The sequence below is a fragment of the Rhea americana genome, unplaced genomic scaffold (genome assembly GCF_003343005.1).
Source record: "Rhea americana isolate MKP2758 unplaced genomic scaffold, rheAme1 scaffold_500, whole genome shotgun sequence".
Taxonomy (NCBI): domain Eukaryota; kingdom Metazoa; phylum Chordata; class Aves; order Rheiformes; family Rheidae; genus Rhea; species Rhea americana.
This window is the reverse complement of record NW_028186647.1, coordinates 153,288-171,000: the sequence shown is the minus strand read 5'-3', so window position 1 is coordinate 171,000 and position 17,713 is coordinate 153,288. Positions and strand designations below refer to the sequence as shown.

At 41.4% G+C, this 17,713-nt stretch overlaps 1 non-coding gene across 1 annotated transcript; it reads right to left on the bottom strand.

Moving 5' to 3' along the window:
* Positions 1–14,987: 14,987 nt before the first annotated feature.
* Positions 14,988–15,059, bottom strand: TRNAH-GUG (transfer RNA histidin (anticodon GUG)). The gene has a single exon. It is a non-coding gene; the product is annotated as a tRNA-His (tRNA).
* Positions 15,060–17,713: the final 2,654 nt, after the last annotated feature.

The following is a 17,713-nucleotide window of genomic DNA, read 5'->3' as shown; positions in this document are numbered from 1 at the left end:
ATCATTCATCTGTTGGCCAACCATTTCCCTAGTTAGACCTGGAGTCTACCTGGTTGCTACTGTATCAAAATGAAGTCTCAAAGCCTCTCTAAGGACCTCATTCATTTTGCCTTCTTACTGTTTAATTTAGTAGGAGGCAATCTTACAGATTTCAGACCTGATTATCCCCCTCTATCTGTGAGAATGCATATGGGGCACCAATCAGTTTGCGTTCATTGAGTTGCTTTTACTGTGAAAATGACTCTTCGGAATGAGGACTTCTTTCTTCCCTTAAACTTTCTGCCTAGAAAGTTGATTTCACTCTTCAACGATTTTCCCTTCCAAAGTTTTAATTGGCTTTATAACATCTTGCAAAAACCATGCATTGAAATGTATTTCTACCCACGCTGTTTTTACAAATACCACTCATAACATGTTAACACCTCAGATGACCAAACTGGTATTTAGAACACTTTGTTGAAAMTTTTTTTTCCTGTTTTGTTTGTAATAGGGCTCTAGAGATCTCTTGCAGATCTTAATTCACAAAGTGCTTTTTTCTGCCTTGGAAAATTCAGAACAACCACCCTAGTGAGACTTCAATACAAAATGGCAGAAATATTACGCATGGTTTTATACTCCTCAGAGCTTGCATGTTCACACCTAATGGCTGTTTCAAGACCAGCTGTCTTTGACTATCTTTAAACTTGACAGCCTTTTTTCTACTTTGGTCTTAAAAATCATATCTCATTGCAGCATTTGAGTAAGAAAAACCTGTTTCAACATCAGACTCATGGTGTTTGTGGATCCAATAGAGATTACTTTCTGCAGAAAAGGAAGCAATGCCTAAGTTAGGCTAAGTTAGGCTTAATTGAAAGCTATTTCATATGCATTGCACATGTTTTATTCTCTGGGGAGTTTCCAACCTCCTCAGGCAGATCAAGTACAACAGTGTCCCTGGAAAAGTGGCAGGAAGGAAAAAAATTCTTTTGCCAAATTCAAAGGATAATATGTGCATGTTATAGTATCAATACTGCTTTGCAGTTTAGTCCCCCGTGAATCAACTCCATACRCTGTACTTCAACTTTTCTACCCAATAAGGCATATATAATTAGGTTTTTGTCTTCATTCACTGAGCACAACTATCTCACAGACAATAAATAGTTATCTTATTTTCTACTGGGATTTACACTATTGTATAGGTTAACAAAAACAACCTCTCCCAAGTGCTGCTGAGTCCTCACATGTATTGGCAAAAAATTCCTGTAGAACTCTTGTGCAAATGGCATTTGGTTTGGAAGAGCCTGCACATAAATACTTCTGTCCAATGAAGGGTTTTTTTTTCCCCATTATTGTGCTTCTGTAGTTGCACAGATAATTGATACTCAGTGATCAGTATTTATTTTCATATCCTTAGAGGCACTCATCAACTAAAATAAATACAATGGATTTAGTTACATTGTATGTCATTTGGTTTTTACACAAGAAAGTGAATAGAAACCACATACACACCCACACATGCACTCTGAAATTACTACTGTTTTGGCTGGTTCTTAAAACATAGAATGCAGTGAGCACCATGAACAAATTCACAAATGGTGTTATGAAATGCTATCCATTTTGTACATACTACAGACTATAAGGAGCATCGTGTGATTTCTACCCATCACTGCAGTCACAGGCTTAAGAACTCGAAGTTAGAAAAACTACAAATATGTTAATACTGTAAGGAAGGCATCATTTCTCACCACGCAATTGAACAGTGATACTTCTGTATGGAAATGAGGGGTCTGCCCCAAACAGAAGCACAAAGTGACCTGCCCAAGGTACCCCTATATCCTCCTGTAAAGACTCAGCATTTTTCTCCATAACTTTCCACACTCCTGCCTGCGAGGTCATCTCGGCTCCTTCTTTCTCAGATATCGGTCCCACATGCTAAGGTACCCACTCTCATGGCCAGCTGTCTGCTTCTATTAGCACACAACTGAAGGGAGCACCAGATCACAAATATGGAAAATGACTGGAGGCTTATACCATCCTGGTATCTAACTGAGGGCCRCCCTACAGCCACCACACAACAGCAGCCAGTGGCAATGAAAACAACATTGCTGTGCCAAAGCACGCAACTCACTGTACAACAGATGCATGCCATCTATAACCGTTATTTCCAATAACCTATTCTCATTTACCAGCAGATGGCACTCATTATATGGCTTGACCACAGCCCAGGTGCGGTTTCACAGAAGTCAGYGAACAAAGCTAGGATATATCTATCCCTGTGTGTTTCATAGGCCGTTACATTTTCCTGGTTTATCTTCTGGCAAGGCCTACAATTTTAGCTAGGTCCATATTTGAAGCAAAACTAGAAACGTGGTTAGGCAGAAGTGTGATTCAGCACCCACATCCTCAGGGTGCTGGGAGTAGGAAGGTGGGACAGCACGGTGTGGGGAAAGAGGAGGCCAGAGCAGCTGGCCCTCTTGGAGGTGCAGCAGGGACACAGATCTGCCTCCCACATCCTCCACACTATTGTGGCAGCTGAAGCAACCCTGAGTAGAAAAGGCCCAGGAAATGAGATGTGGAAAACTAACTGCTCAAGCTGCAGGAAAAGGGAAAGCACAACTCCAAAGCAAGGGCTTTACTGGTGGCACTGCTGTGAGTAGTCTGAGCCCAAATCCAAGGACCAACCGCACCACTGAAGAGGCTTCCTGTGCCTTCTCAGTGCAGCAGACCACATCCTAATAGATGCCATCCCCAGCTACATGCCATCTCAGCTGCTACRGTGGGAAGTGGTAGAAGACACCAGAATTATAAAGAAAAGAATTTCCTTCCTAAATATCCCAGATGGGATGAACTGACCTCTTGAACTACAAACTTTAATTCATCAGCTTAAAAGGAGATGAAGATTAAGGAATCCAGCCAGTCAATAAGGCAATCCTGTCATCTTCAGGGTCTTGAGAAAGGGGGACCCCYGTAAATGATCAGTGTAGCCCTCTGGCCTGGTCCAGCTGCACATACATATGGCAAAAGATTTTTCCCACATCAAGGCACATCTTTTAGGAAGATACSCAGTCTCTCCTTTAAGAATCTAGACAATAATGAATCTGCATCATATCACACTACAATAGTTCGCTCTCTGCTTGGAAAGGTTCCTTAACAAACAAATTCAAATTTGAATTTATCTACTTTCAACTTGCAGCATTGTATCTTTTTATGTCCCCATCTGAAWGGCTCAATAAGCTGACCAGAAGGATCACTGCCCAGCCCTAAGTTTACTTCTGTGGTTCTCCTCTGGCTCTCCTCAATACTTCTGTTTCCTGCTTACTACTGTCCAGGATGCTTTGGAAACAGGACTTTCATGGCAGAAAAGCTGCATCTCAAGCTGTAGTCAGCTCAAACGATCAGAGATGCTGATTGGGTAGCTGTGGCCACATGCAGAACCAGGGAATTGCACCACCACTGATCACCTGATGACAGTCCACACTTCTGCAACGCCACAACAAAGGGTGCTCTGGAAGGGGTCATTGTATGGGAGGGGAATATCTAGCTCCCTGCTGGTCAGAGAAGAGAGGAAACCTCTCCTGGTTCAGTTTTTCTGTGAAATATCAAGGACTTTGTGACCAGAGGGATGTCCAGAGTGGCCAGCGATAAGAACATCTGACAGACACAAAAAGATAATTTTAAATCACCAAATAGAAGTTTTCCTGAGCTGTTCTAAAGGAATTCAGGGATACTGCACACACATGAGTAACTTACGCTTTGATAACCCCATGTGACACTGGAGCCCAGAATGACAAGCACATGACCTTGCCCCACATGCCTTGAACTCCTGCAAGTCTTTCACTAATTTCATTGCAGGTTAAATCATGCCAGTGAACAGGTCATCTGTCCTGATAAGTCAACAAGGCCAGCAGAGAAGGCAGGGTATATAACCAAGCTTACATTACTCTATCTGAAGTGATTCGTATCATACAACCATTCTTCATTGCCTCCCCTCCTCAGCTCCTGACTCTTCTTTCTCAAATTAACAGTTTCCTTTTGACCTCCCTTGGGAGTTTGAGTGTGCTGCTCTAACAAAAGAAAGTACCAAAGAGCAAAATTACCTCAGCTGTTTTTCTGCAGTAATTGCTTTGCCAGGAGGTACTTTCAACTGCATGCAGCAGTCGGTTGAAAAGAAGCGGATAATACAGCTCTCTGTGACAGCAAGCCCCATGTGATGTATGTTAATCCTTGCTAATGTTTCCAGAAGCTACAGGAACCCTGGCGTCTAGAAAAGTACTAATTAACTCAACCTGAAGCAACAGGAATCTTATGTGCATCCCTACGCTTCAGGCACAGACAAAGAGTGAAATCAGTAAAGCACTAGTGGTAAACTCTGCTGGTGTCTAGTGATAAGTGTATCTTTAAAAGCACTGACTTGACAGGGGTGTCATTAATACCTCATTGCTAACAGTCTGTCAACCATGATGGATTTCTTAAGGGGGAGACAATGAGTGCAACAAGATTTTTAAAAGCTTGAGCATTTTACTTATTTGAGCATTTGAGCATTACACTTACGCACACACTTGTGTTGTCTCAACCAACTAAAAATTATTTCTCGTTAGACTTTCAAGGAGCGCTATTACTACTTACCTTCCTGAAAAAATTCAGATCTTGTTTGTTGACTGACAGACTTTTGTTCAAGGCAGGCTATTCAACTTTTAAAATACTAAAAATCCTTTTTTTTCCCCCCATTCCTACAGTATCCAGAAAAGTTCCCTGAAAATTTGCCCTTAGATGAGCTCTGGACTGTAAAGTTTTTTCCTCAGATTATCWCTTCAGAAAGTTATAGTCTGCCAAAGAAAATCTGTTTCGAACACAAATACTTAGACCACCTTTCCAGATCCCGAACTATCAAAACAAGTTTTAAGAGATCTGCTGGCACTACAAGGAATGCGCATGCCATCCTCCACGCTGTCATCTGCAGCCCTGGGCCTCCTGCTGCCCCGCGTGCCACAGACCTTTTYCTGCACACAGGCCCATATTTCCTCCCAGGCTGCCTGAGGACMCAGAACATGGCACACCTCTAGACCCTTCTTGGATGTGAGGCCAGGAGGCAGACGGGATACTTCTGGTGGGGCCAGAGCTAGACTGCACACAGCCATTGGGAYTATTGATAATGATTTCCAGGTATAGCCACTGTTTGTATACTTCACACCTTTTGTGGACTCATGCTTAAGTGGTTTATGCTTGTAAAAATTAATTTTTTACTGCGAGAAGCCACAGCTGTTTTGCAGCCCCCCCACACACACTTTCACTTCCAGGGTTCCTCCACACTTTCTCCTTCTGCTCCAAGGTGATCCTTCACTTTTATTCTACTTTTTGTGCACATGCTGGCTGGCTGGCTGTACATGGCCATCACTAGCATACATGTATGTAATATTTACTGCCACTGCAGAAAAGCTCCTTGGAAGACATCAGATTCCTGCTTTTGGGGTCAGCCTTCCTCATCTTACTTGATTTATCACACTCTGTTGCTACTTTTTTTCTGGTTAGAGGCATCAATTTGGTTCTCTGTGTGATTTCATTTCTTCTCAGTCTCTACCTCAAGCTAGTTGATGGGCAAGACTTTTAGTCTTACCAAGCTACCCTCAAACCTACCTTTTCAGCATGTGAGCTCTTTCACTCCACTACTTCTGTCTTTGGTTTCACCAGTTTTACCATCTTGAGTATGCAGTTATCGCACACCACATCTCTAGCACTTTAATTTGGATAGTTGATTTTGCTGCTGTTTTGGGTCTTTGATTGGTCCTAGAAGAACAAAAAAACAAAGCTGGAAAGGCATTTCTGTAAAACCACATATCCATTACCTAGCCTCAGGGAAGGATCAACTCCATCTACTTCTAGCTGCTCATCAATGTGGAGATTTCACAGCCCTCCTAAAGAATCTGTTTCAGTGGCTGCTAACCTTCTTTGAGAAGACATTTCCTAATGCCTAACCTCAGACTTCCTCAGTTTCCTCCAGTACTCCCTATCCTGCTTGGAGAAGACGTAAAGAATAAACAGTTCTCTTCCTTTATASACTTTTACATATCTGATACTGTTATCGCTTCTACTTTCAGTCCTTTCTTCTGACAAGACTCCTGCATTTCTTTTAACCTTCCCTAATTTTGCATATCTTAACAACATTTCTGATTATACATCTCAATAAAATATCTGTTCTTTTTGTCCAACAGTCTGACACTGTTGATTAAAGCACAGTCTGTCATCATGTGTAATCCCCAGGTCTTCTTCCACAGACCTACTGCCTTGGAACTTATCCCATCTTGTGTTGAACCAGATGATTTTTTTTTTCTGTCCAGGCATAATATTTTGCTTCCTGAATTGTTCCTCTTCCCCATCATTTCAGATCTCTGCTCTAACTTTTCAAGATCATTTTGAACTCTCACCTTGTCTTCCAGCATTTTGGAAACTTGGCAGGACATCTGAATTTAGTAAGTGTATTCTTCCTTTCATCTCTCCAGTCACTGAGGAAAACAGTGAATAGTGCTGTCCTCAAGACAGTGATTTTTAGTACCTCGCTTTTGAGACAATGCTGAACCAATAACAACTATTCTTTGTTTATAGTTTTCTAGCCAATGTTGTACCCACTTTGTTCCTGTTTCCTAAGCTGTTTTATGAGATTATCTTGTGAAAAATTAGCAAAAAGCTTTACAAAGACAACATATATTTCCTCTCTATTTCAACTCATTCTGAAGTGTGTTTCTTCTGTCCTAGAGGGATGAAGAGTGGGTTGAAATGATTTGACATTGACATATCTGCGCTAATTTTTCTTCATCTCTTTATCATCTCCTAAGGGCTCAAAAACAAACTGTTTAATGACTTCCTTGATATTTTTCTGAATACCCAAATCTTGTTGGTTATTTTGTAATTCCTTCAGTCTTGCTTATTGCTTTCCCTAAGGGAAAGGCACTGTGTTTGTTCTTCCTCAGTCTCCTGTAACATTGTCCATACCTTTCAGGCTCTGTTACTTTGGTGTGTATCTTTCTTGCCTTGTGGACTGCACCAGGCTGAGGCTGTGGCCTTGTGCAGAACATGGCCATTGTCATTAAGATTCTTTTCTTTGCCTTTTGGAAACCTTTCTAGGTTCAGATTTATTTAGGCTAGATTTATTTGCACACTGGACACTGGAGAACCACTCCCCAAATATGATCCTGCTTCTGAAGACATCTGTCACCTGGTTCAATACCTCAAAATGCATGAAGATGATAGCCAAACTATAATGATGATTTCTGAACTCTTGATCCCTCTCTGCTTCTTTTTTAAGGTTAATTTTTTATATAATATTCTGATATTCCATTCTCTTCCAGTTCTATTTCAAGCCACAGTACTCCAACACTCCTATCAGCTCGTCCAARGCGTTTCGGGCATTCTTCCAGGCATCAATGCCTTATTCACGTCTCTGCCTCACTCACTCCATAGAAAGAGAGTTTATTTTCATTTTCTTTAATCTCCCTGTGGTAAGGTCTGTAAGTAGACTCAAGTTCTGCTTTCATTGCATCCACACTTTTATAAAATTTTTATCTGGAAAACCAGCTTTCCTGGTGGTCTGAGCACCTCATGCTGTCTTTATCCATTTGTTGCTTTGGTTGTCTATTAATCACTCCCTCTTCCTTGCTGTGGGGCTCACCAGACTAATGACTACAAACATGTTTCAGGTAYCTGTGTACTGGCAGGTAGCACAAGGGAATTACATTCTTGCAAATAAGTAAACTACATCTTTACTGAGAGAAAAATTTCCAGAGATGCAATAGTTCTAGCCATCACTCTGARCAAGTACACACAGGCTGGCTTCTTGGTTTCCCAAAAAACTAATCCCATCTCGTCCCGCCCTTGAACATTTCATGCAAGCTATTATGCTCAAGAGTGGCAGAGCCCAGAAAGTCTGATCGGAGTGTCTTCCAGATTGAAGAGGTTTCACTTTGCAGTCCCTTGATTTGAACTAGCTTCTGCAGTATTTGATTCCATTTTGCACCATAGGTCTATGGAGCTGGTTGAGAGAGTTTGTGCGCACTGAACCAAGACRCTTCTAATAAAACATATTATTTGCTATGGAAATACTTGATGGGTTTAGAGCTGTACAGACAGATATGAAGGAAGCCTGTGGGTCTGTTGCCTAAGTAAACAGCCTCTTAAATATTTCACTCGCTCAGTTTCTTGGGATGGCTCAGGTTCAGCAGTGAGCAGTTTTACAGCCATTTCATAAGGGAGGAGAGAGAGAAACAGTAATTAAAATATCTCCTTTTGGCAGCACTGCTCTTGTCATTCAAACTAATGAGGGAGCTTGGTGCCAAATGGGAAAAAACACTCAAAGCAGAGGATTTTCAGCACTCCCCCATGGAATGAAGAGTTTCTGTAAATACCTTTAAGGGACAGAATGTACCTGAATTTGGTACAGCCTTGTCTATTCTCTCTCTGCAGAGCCAGAGGAGGAAGCAGGTGCTGGGGCTGTGAAGGGGAAGAAAGTCTCCAACATGCGTGCACACACGCATGTCTTCCAGTTGTCTGGGAAAGAGCTCTGTACAGCTACATTTTTGGCCTGGCCCTTCAATCTCCCAATTATTTTACATCATTTAGAATATATCAAACCTCAAAATATTGCTCAGGGAGCTTTTCTCTTCAGAGAGCCATGGGCAAGTTGAAAAATGTTGATCGGTTTTCCAAGTGTTGATGTTTCATTTGCACAGTTTTAGCTCCCAACAGTCTGCTTTCAAGTTGGCTGGATCTMCTGACTAGTTCTGGGTCACAGCTCTGTTTCAGTGGCTATACAAACTGTAGATATGGAGATATTTGACTGAGACACAGATGGAGCCAAACCCCAGCACAGAGAGTTGCTGAGGCTCTCAATAACTGCARAGTATCGCCAATGTTTTACTGATGGGTGTAAGCTGGGGTTTGTGTCTGGGCTCTATGGGCTGGCGCCTGGGACCATAACCAACATCCATTCTGGCAATGCTGACAGCACTCCCGCAGGAATTTTCCTGTGAACATTCCTTCATTTGCTGTTTCTGCCTGGAAAGCTTATGCTTTTTTCTTCACCCAAATGTGCTTCCTGAGTTCAGAGCCACTCTTTCCACTGACATAAGGACAGAGCTGTTTACCAGCTGAGACACGGTGTGRTGTTTATTTTCTGTTTGCATCCCAGTGGAGCCAGCACCCATTCAAATCCAGCAGTACAATTTAGCCACTTACCGCCACTGATTCCTCTCTCCTTTCTCTCACTGCCATGGACTGTCCAAGCCTGCTGCTGTCCCGGGCCCAGAAATCGTAAGTCAAATTAGTTTAGGAAAACATGAGATTTCAAAAATAATGTGTAGGGCTTGGGCTTTTTTTCTTTTTTGCCKCCAGGGTTTTAAGCCTTCAAGACTGCATTTTGTTGGCCTGCATTGTTTTGGATCGTTTTTTAATGAAGATCAAGGCTAGCATTTCCTCACTGTCATGGAACTGTGTCTTGAAGAAATGACATTGGATCCTACACTCAAATACTAACTGTTCTTTCTGCTTCCTCCATTCATTTTCCACTGAGATGTTGACAGAAACATTTGTGGAAAGTTATCTGCATTCTTTTAGTCATCTAAGACCGCTAATATTTGTCATCATTAGTACAGTAGAAAACCTGAATAAAGTTGGCACAAAGGAAAATCTTTATTCTGAGATCTATGCCCCAGCAAACCTAATTTACTGCATCTGGCAGTAAGATGACAGATGAAGATATTTCCAGCATTTTAATAACAACTTTATCCAAAAAAGCACCAGCTAATTTTTACTTTATGAGACATTAGCTTGTCCATGATTATCCATACACACCCTATCATTCCAACACTTTATAGAGCCTGGTCAACACCCTTGATTCCCAAATAGCTTTTGTTTTAATCCTTATCAAGTGGGAATACTGTTTTCTTTTTTGGCTCCAGGCAGAAACTGTGGTTCTAAAGATATCTGAGCACCAAATTTGTTTTTTATTTTTGATATTGATGCTTTCCAAAGACTGTATATATAAACTACCTTTAAAAGTAATATTTTTCAAATCTTCCTAGTTCATTGCAGCATGAGATACAAGCTGAAACCATATTTTTTATTAGAAGGCTGTGTGTCTTCTGGTATTGGGTAATGGAGCTTGCTGAAGATATTTCCATGTTGCCAATAACAACAGTAAAACTAAGAGACAGTGTGTCCCGTTTCCCTTATAGACAGATCCAGCTGTTCTCAAATGCCTGGCAAATCATAAGGGTAAGCAGAYACAATAGTTAGTCCATCAATGCTACTTACTTGGCTACCAGAACCAACCTATATGAACCTTCAGTAGCTCCATTTCACAGGCAGGGAAGTGAATAGCTGAAGTCTGCACTGACTTGAGAGGGCTCACTCTATCTTCCACCTCATCTGTGTTTTTTTTTTTTTTTTTTTTTTTTTTTCCGTATGAAAACAAGGGCATGGAGGGATGTACATCCAGATTTTGCTCCAGTCTGGTGTTTGCTTATGGACAGACCTAACTGGAAAGCGCTGCTACCTCCCACCATTTAGGTGCAGTCAGGAAAACTGTACAAGTTGCAGCAGTAGCCTGTGCAGATGTATTGGAAGCAAATGAATTTAGCTACTAGAGACTGTGTGGGCCCTCTGTTCAGTGTGAGTGGCAGACACCCTGCCCATGACCCACATTTACTCCACATTTAGTGGAGTAAATACTCCACTAGCTCATTCTATGTTTCTGCAGTACTTGTGCTGGCTGATTTCAATTCAATTTGGTAGGCGTTAACCTGAGATGTAGCCCCTTCCTTGGTCTGGAGAACCAATACTTTTTACATTGCTTGCCCATGCTCACATACGCCAAGCAGGCAACTGAATGCAGTATTTCCCATCACTCCCAACCTGCAGATGGTCTTCAGGCATGTAAAGGCAGCTCTGTGAAGTTATATTTGCCCAAAGAAAAAAGTTATTAGCTTTTCCTATGCTTTCTCCCTCCATCTCCTTCCTGGATTTGTTCAACTTTATGGCATTAGGTGGGAGACAATGGAAGAATTGCTTTATTTTGCCTCAGATTCCCCGATGTTGCAGCCTCTGCCTGATGCCTAGTTCTCCTGTGCTCACACACATGACTTGAGACACTACACTTAATAGCTGGTCACCTACAGTCTCCTGGGCAGAAATGTTTTTCCAGAGGTGAACTCTGAACATCTAACAAAGGTTYTGGCTCTGAATCACTCCCTACAGGTGCCTCTCTCCCTTCTGAGCACAAGGCAGCTAAGCAAGACAATCACAGACAGTAACCAAGCTGAGTGAGGTTTATGAGGAAACAAGCATAAACCTTGCCCCAGTAGTTCATAAGGAACAACAGCTGCAATCCACCTTCAAGTAAAGTCTGGAGTGCAACAAAAACTATTTTAATTCATYTTCGCCAATCACTTCATGCTCTCATGTGAATTTTCGCACTCATGGCCTAGTGTAACTACCTAAATGGCAGTCAATTTGAGTGATGTGATGGTAGCACTGACACTTGCTAGAGATCTACCTACCTCACTGAATTTTCCTACATGTTGCCCCACAGACAGGAAGATCCCTAAACACTTGATTTTCTCTCCTGAGGTTTCTCTTGACCGGCAGCCACTTACTCCAAAGCAACTGTAAGTAATAACCCTAGACCTTTTTGATTTTGCTGGTGAAGACCAAACTATAGTGGGCTGAGACCTTTACACAACCCCAGGGATCCAGAGAGGCATGCAATGTGTGTGCTTTTGCAATCCTGGGTTCACACTCATGGAGGACTGGTAGAGTTTACATTGCACTTATTTTCAAGGCACATCCTGAACTGCAAAGGCAGTAATTAGTATTCTCATAACTGACCTGAATTTGAGGTTTAAGCCATACCTAAAATATCTTCTCTCTTTTGAGGCAAACCTTTCAGAGGGCTTCCTCTTTCACAGATTGCCRTGAATTTTGGCAGCATACACAAACCACAAAGTATTCTGCCCTCCCACCTCAGGCTCTTTGTTGTCAGTGATAGATTTTGGCTCATGTTGGTTTTGCAACCTGCCAGCATCCTGCCATCTTATTTCTGCTGCATCACTGCAGTGAGACGTAAGGTTTGTCCTTCCTAGCCCAAAGCAGCAGCAGAGACTGGGAGAGAACACCRAGGAAAGTAGGATCTCCTTGTCCAAGTGACAGGTAATCTATCCAGGGTGAGCGGTGCAGCCTGCTGAGAAGCCCCTAGTTAGGAACCTGTTAGGGCAACGCTTTCCTGGAAGGGTACAAGGTGAGGATGTTCCTTCTTAAACTGAGAACCCACTATGCATTAAGCCGTGAATTGTTATATTCTGGCAGGTTTATGTGATGTCTTTACCATTATTTGAACATGCTAAAATTTCCTGCTCTTATTAATTTCCTTCTTTGTTAAGTTGTAAGAGAGACTTCACTAAGAAACTGTCAATCAATGCAGAAAGTCAAGAAAAGCAGCATGCTTACCACACTCTTGAGTAGCTGTAAAGCCGAATTAATACATACATAGGTACCAAGGCATCAGGAAGAGGCATATATGTTGGAGATTTTTAAGAAAAGTGCTACAACACAGATTAGTTAGCTCTTCATTTAGTTTCAGTTGGAGTTATAAATCAATTGAGGCTAAACATTTTAAATATGGATATAGTCCCTTCAAGCCAGAAATTGCCTGTAAACAGACTGTGACTTCTCTAGAAATATTTACCATTGGCTGAATGTTTCCACAAGTCAACATCTGTCTGTGACTGGCTCATGAGTTCTTTACCACAACTATTTGTTCATGTATCTGAGATCCAATATTTGAGTTACATGATTAGTTAGCCAAAGTCATATAATATAACTTGACTGTCTTTTCAGTCACATCTACATGTCTACATGAGCAGTTCCAGTACAGTGCTTATTGAAAATACAATATTAACATGATTACCATCTCTGCCTGGCAGAAAATGCTGTCAAAAACAAAATCCCCCCAAAATCAGTGACTATAATATTTGCAAATATAATATAATCACAACCGATTTAGGACTGGCCAAAATCTTTGCAGAATTCTTCACTCAGCTCTAGTGTCAGCTTAAAACACCATACCATTCACCCACCTTATTGAAGAAATTAGGTTTATATAATCACAGTGTAAACCTCTGGTGGTATATACCAGTGGGTGTCACATCTCTGCATATGTATCCCCACTAACTTCTGAATCATCTAGCCCRCTTTGCTCAGATTTGGCAGAAGAGAGGCACAGGTATTAAGTTCCTAAGAAGGTCCATACTTCATGACAATGTATGGCTGGACAGAAGAGAGAGAGACTATTTGTGTCTCTGATGAAGAAGAGACTTCTGCACAACTTCTCTTTTATTAGACATCAGAGGCCAGATATTCCAAGGTTCAGCCRTGGCAATTTAAAGCAACTTAGGTTTCATGCTATTACTTACCAAGTCATGTGTCATCCTGATTTGCAGCATACAAACTAGGTGGAAACATAGTGGATTCAATTTAAAGAGAGAGAAAAAAAAATTCATATTTTTTACTTCTCAGACTTCATATACATATTTTTCTTTAGTCAGTCTCCTTTGTTAACCTTACATGCTCCCTTTCATTCTAAAGGCTTTCAGTAGCAGACCTTGAACCTACAGACCTTACCTAGAAGGAATTTATGAAGAACAGGTACTTTTCTTTCTGTTTCTTCCAGTGCCACAGGCAGAAATTGAAAGAGCTCAGTTATGAATCCACTATGGTCTTGTAGCATGGACACGACCAAGCTGGRCTTCACATCCAGCTATGTTTCAGAAATTGTGCTAAAGCTTTGGAGTAAAATGTTGAATAACTCTAATCTTCCTTTTTTTTTTTTATCATGCAGATCCCATCTTCTTTTGTAGTAGTAGGTGCAAGTCAGCCTTTATTGTCAACCTGCTTAGACTTGCTTTGAATCATTATGATTGAAATACATAATTWTATAGCCTGAATCTAGAAAAGTGTATTATTTTCATACATGACAGCACTGAAATCCACTGCTGGAGAAGATATGAAAGGATTTTTAAAACGCTTAGCTGTGACTATTCATGTTGAGATGCAAYGCAATACAAGAAGGAACTGTGCTAGAGCCTCTTCAAGTATTTTTGAAAACCTCACACAGATTTCTGTAGTGTGACTTTATATCACTCCAGGTTATCCACAAGCATGGAACAACTTTTTGGTAACTACCCAAGTCTCAGAACTTCATGACCTACAAAACAGTCTGTTAAACATTCTTCATTGTAAAATATTGCCTATAAGGTCTACATAAGTTTCATATTGCAATCTGCTTTCCCAGTTTTCCAGTCTTCTCTAAGTATTACTATGCTTTTTAACATCTATATCACGCTACTAAAGCATATAAATAATTAGATAATAGGACTTTGGGGGCAYTTTCCTTGAACTTACTAGAATTGCCAGTACTATTGATTTGGATTCCTGTGCCCTTGCAAGTCTAGGTTGAAAACAAGAGTCTGATTTGGTTTATAGGGGACAGAACTGTGCCCATTCCAGCCCATTAAAGTTAACAGGACAATTAATGGTATAAGTAAGAGAAGAACTTGGTCCAGAATCTGCCTATTCAAAATCACAGAATCACAAAATGGTTGAGGTTGGAAGGGACCTCTGGAGATCAYCTAGTCCCCCCCYGCTCAAGCAGGRTCACCTAGAGCATGTTAGACAGGGTTGCATCCAGGCGGGTTTTGYGTATCTCCAGAKAAGGAGACTCCACAACCTCTCTGGGCAACCTGTGCCAGTGCTCCATCACTCTCACAGTGAAAAAGTTTTTCCTTATATTCAGGCAGAACTTTCTGTGGTTCAGTTTGTGCCTGTTGCCTCTTTTCCTGTAACACATGGCACTACTAAAAAGAGTTCGGCCCCATCCCCTTGAGAATGGTATTTGCAGACATTGATAAGATCCCCTTCTCACTCAAAGAAGTGAGCCCAGGTGCTGTGCAACTGCCCGGGGGCGATGCCGTGACTCGGATTCGAACCGAGGTTGCTGCGGCCACAACGCAGAGTACTAACCACTATACGATCACGGCATGCTACAAGGGCTCTGTTCAGCACACTGTTTCAGGAAGAAGGTTGGTCATATATTTAAGACATATGAAGCATATAGAGGCAGCACCTTCTAAGAATCTTCTGCTACAGTTGTCCTGGAAATAATATGCTGATATTAGCATCTGAGGAAAAAGGTGTTGCAGCATCTTCTGGGGTGAAAGTTATAAATATCTCTGRGCATAAATTGATTCTCCAGCTTCTTCAAGGCTAAATAATTTGAAATGACCATTAGTAAAAGTACTGTGTGAAACATTAGAAATTTTATTTCAGAAGTTCTCCTCGTATTAATATTCCTGTCAGAAAGACCCTGGATCAGTTTCATTTCCATCAGAGGATGTACACATCTAGACTATATCTTAGAAAATTCTGCAGAGACATGGCTACAGAAGCCTCCAATAGTAGAACCTGGTACTCTGTCTATAAATTCTTTATTTTATTTTCATTTTTCTAGGTCCCCTCCCCATCCCATTCTCTCTGCACCTATACTGCTGGTTACCTTTTTTTTTTTGAGAAGTCTGGATGGAAGTTACTAGAAGTATATGTTCTTCATCCTCTGAAAGCAATGCCARGGTGCTGGCAACCTGGAAACACCACCCAAATCAGGGCCAAACCCAGCCACTTAACTCTACATGGCTGTTCAGGCTCAGCAAACCACAAGTTTAAGAGAGCATTTTCCACCTATAAACCTATGGGAGTCCAAACCACTCATGGAGRGAAGCTCACTGAGTTTAAGAAAAGCACAAAAGGAGGGATTAGGACCACGATGATTTTTTGTCACATGGCTTCACAGATCACTCACATCTCCTGCTGATTTGGGTGGAAGAGCAGTGTCCACAGGTCTGTGGAGTCCCTAAGGGGTCCTGTCAAGGGGCAGTTGTTACAAACACTGTATTTGTTCTTGGTCAAAAAAATGTGTTCTGCCCCCATTAATTTATATTTGGTAGCTCTTATTACATGAGCCATTACCCACCCTTCCTCTGCCCTGACAGCCTTCTTCAATGGTCTGAGTGGTGGAGAGGAGACTAGACTGGCCTTCAGGTCTATCTGCTCCCCCTTCTCTGAAGAAAAGCAAATCTTCTGTTTTCTTTCATTCTCATGCTCAGCTGTTTCTACCCTCGGTTTTCAGAGGCCAAGAACATGCTGAGCTTCTGTGCAGATCAGGACATAAAGTAAAAAGGCTTTTGTGGTGAGCAGGGTAAGATGGTAAGTAGGCTGTATTTCAGTGACTCAGAGCACAAGTAATCTGTGGCAATGAAAACTGTGTTTACTGTGAGACACTGCCCAAACCAGCATCCTTCTGGAAAAAAGAGTCCCTGGTTTGGAAGAACAATTGCAACAAGTCTGGGATGTCACACAAGAATGCATTATGATACTCTCTGAACTCCTTTTAACTTTTTGTTTTAGTTTATCACTTCTTTTGAAGCGATGAAGCTGTCAGGCTCTGGGTTTTATTAATTCTCTGGTGTGGACACCACCCATGTATCATTTTGTCCCCTTCTGCTCTTTTGGCAGGTGTTTCACCAACATCTGTGAACTTAGCTCATCCAGACACCTTCATCAGAAGAAAACAGCAGGAAGTGGACAGTCACATGCTCTTTCAATGATTCAAGCATCAGCATGATATCTGCAATGGTTAGGCTGTTAACAAAACAATTAATGAGAGCTTAAATGAGGAGGTAATAAAAGTCATCAGCATGTTCTTCTCAAGAACAGACTGTCTTAAACTAATCAAGTTCCTTGCTCTGAAGGGGAATTGATCTAGAGAATAATAGGGAGAGAAGTAAGATTACACTGACTTGAGTTTTTGATACTTTCCCCTCCTGAATCTCTGATGTGAAACCAAAGGAAACACAATCGCTGTGTAATCACTGTGCACAGCTGGTTCTATAACCATGTGCAAGGAGCGCACATGGTATCTATGTCATTCTGTCCAGCTCAGCACATATTTCCAGCAAGGAAATCCAGTGATCTGCGCCGTATCTTTTTTATTTACAGTCTGGACACTGGTATAAAGAGGACTCCTGTAAACTGTATTGGCAAGACAGGCAAGAATAGAGAACATAATAGAGAACAGGACCAAATCTAAAATTATTTTAATACACAGGAGAGATGGTACTAAAACTGCATTATTGACTCATTTTTATTTGTGATTGTTATAGCTATTTGACCTTTCTCTACAGCATTCCTGTCTAGCTGCCTGTTTTCCCTTTGGTACCTAGGCCTTTCACTTTTGTCTTGTAGCAATTCTCTTTTACCAGAYATTTCTCTTTTACCAGACATTTTTCTTTTACCAGTTTCCTTTTATAGCTTAAAGTTGAAGACATGAATTTGCAGTAAAGAAGATTTTGAATATGAGGGAATAGTCTGATTGCTGGGATAATCCTAGAATCCTAGAATCAGCAAGGTTGGAAGGGACSTCTAGAGATCATCTAGTCCAACCTCCCTGCTCAGCACGGTCACCTAGAGCATGTTAGACAGGGTTGCATCCAGGTGGGCCTTGAAGATCTCCAGAGAAGGAGACTCCACAACCTTTCTGGGCAACCTGTTCCAGTGCTACGTCACTCACAGTGAATAATGAACTGTTGCCTTTTGTGACAGAGAGGTGGTAGACACTCTTCTACTAGAAGTTCTGAAG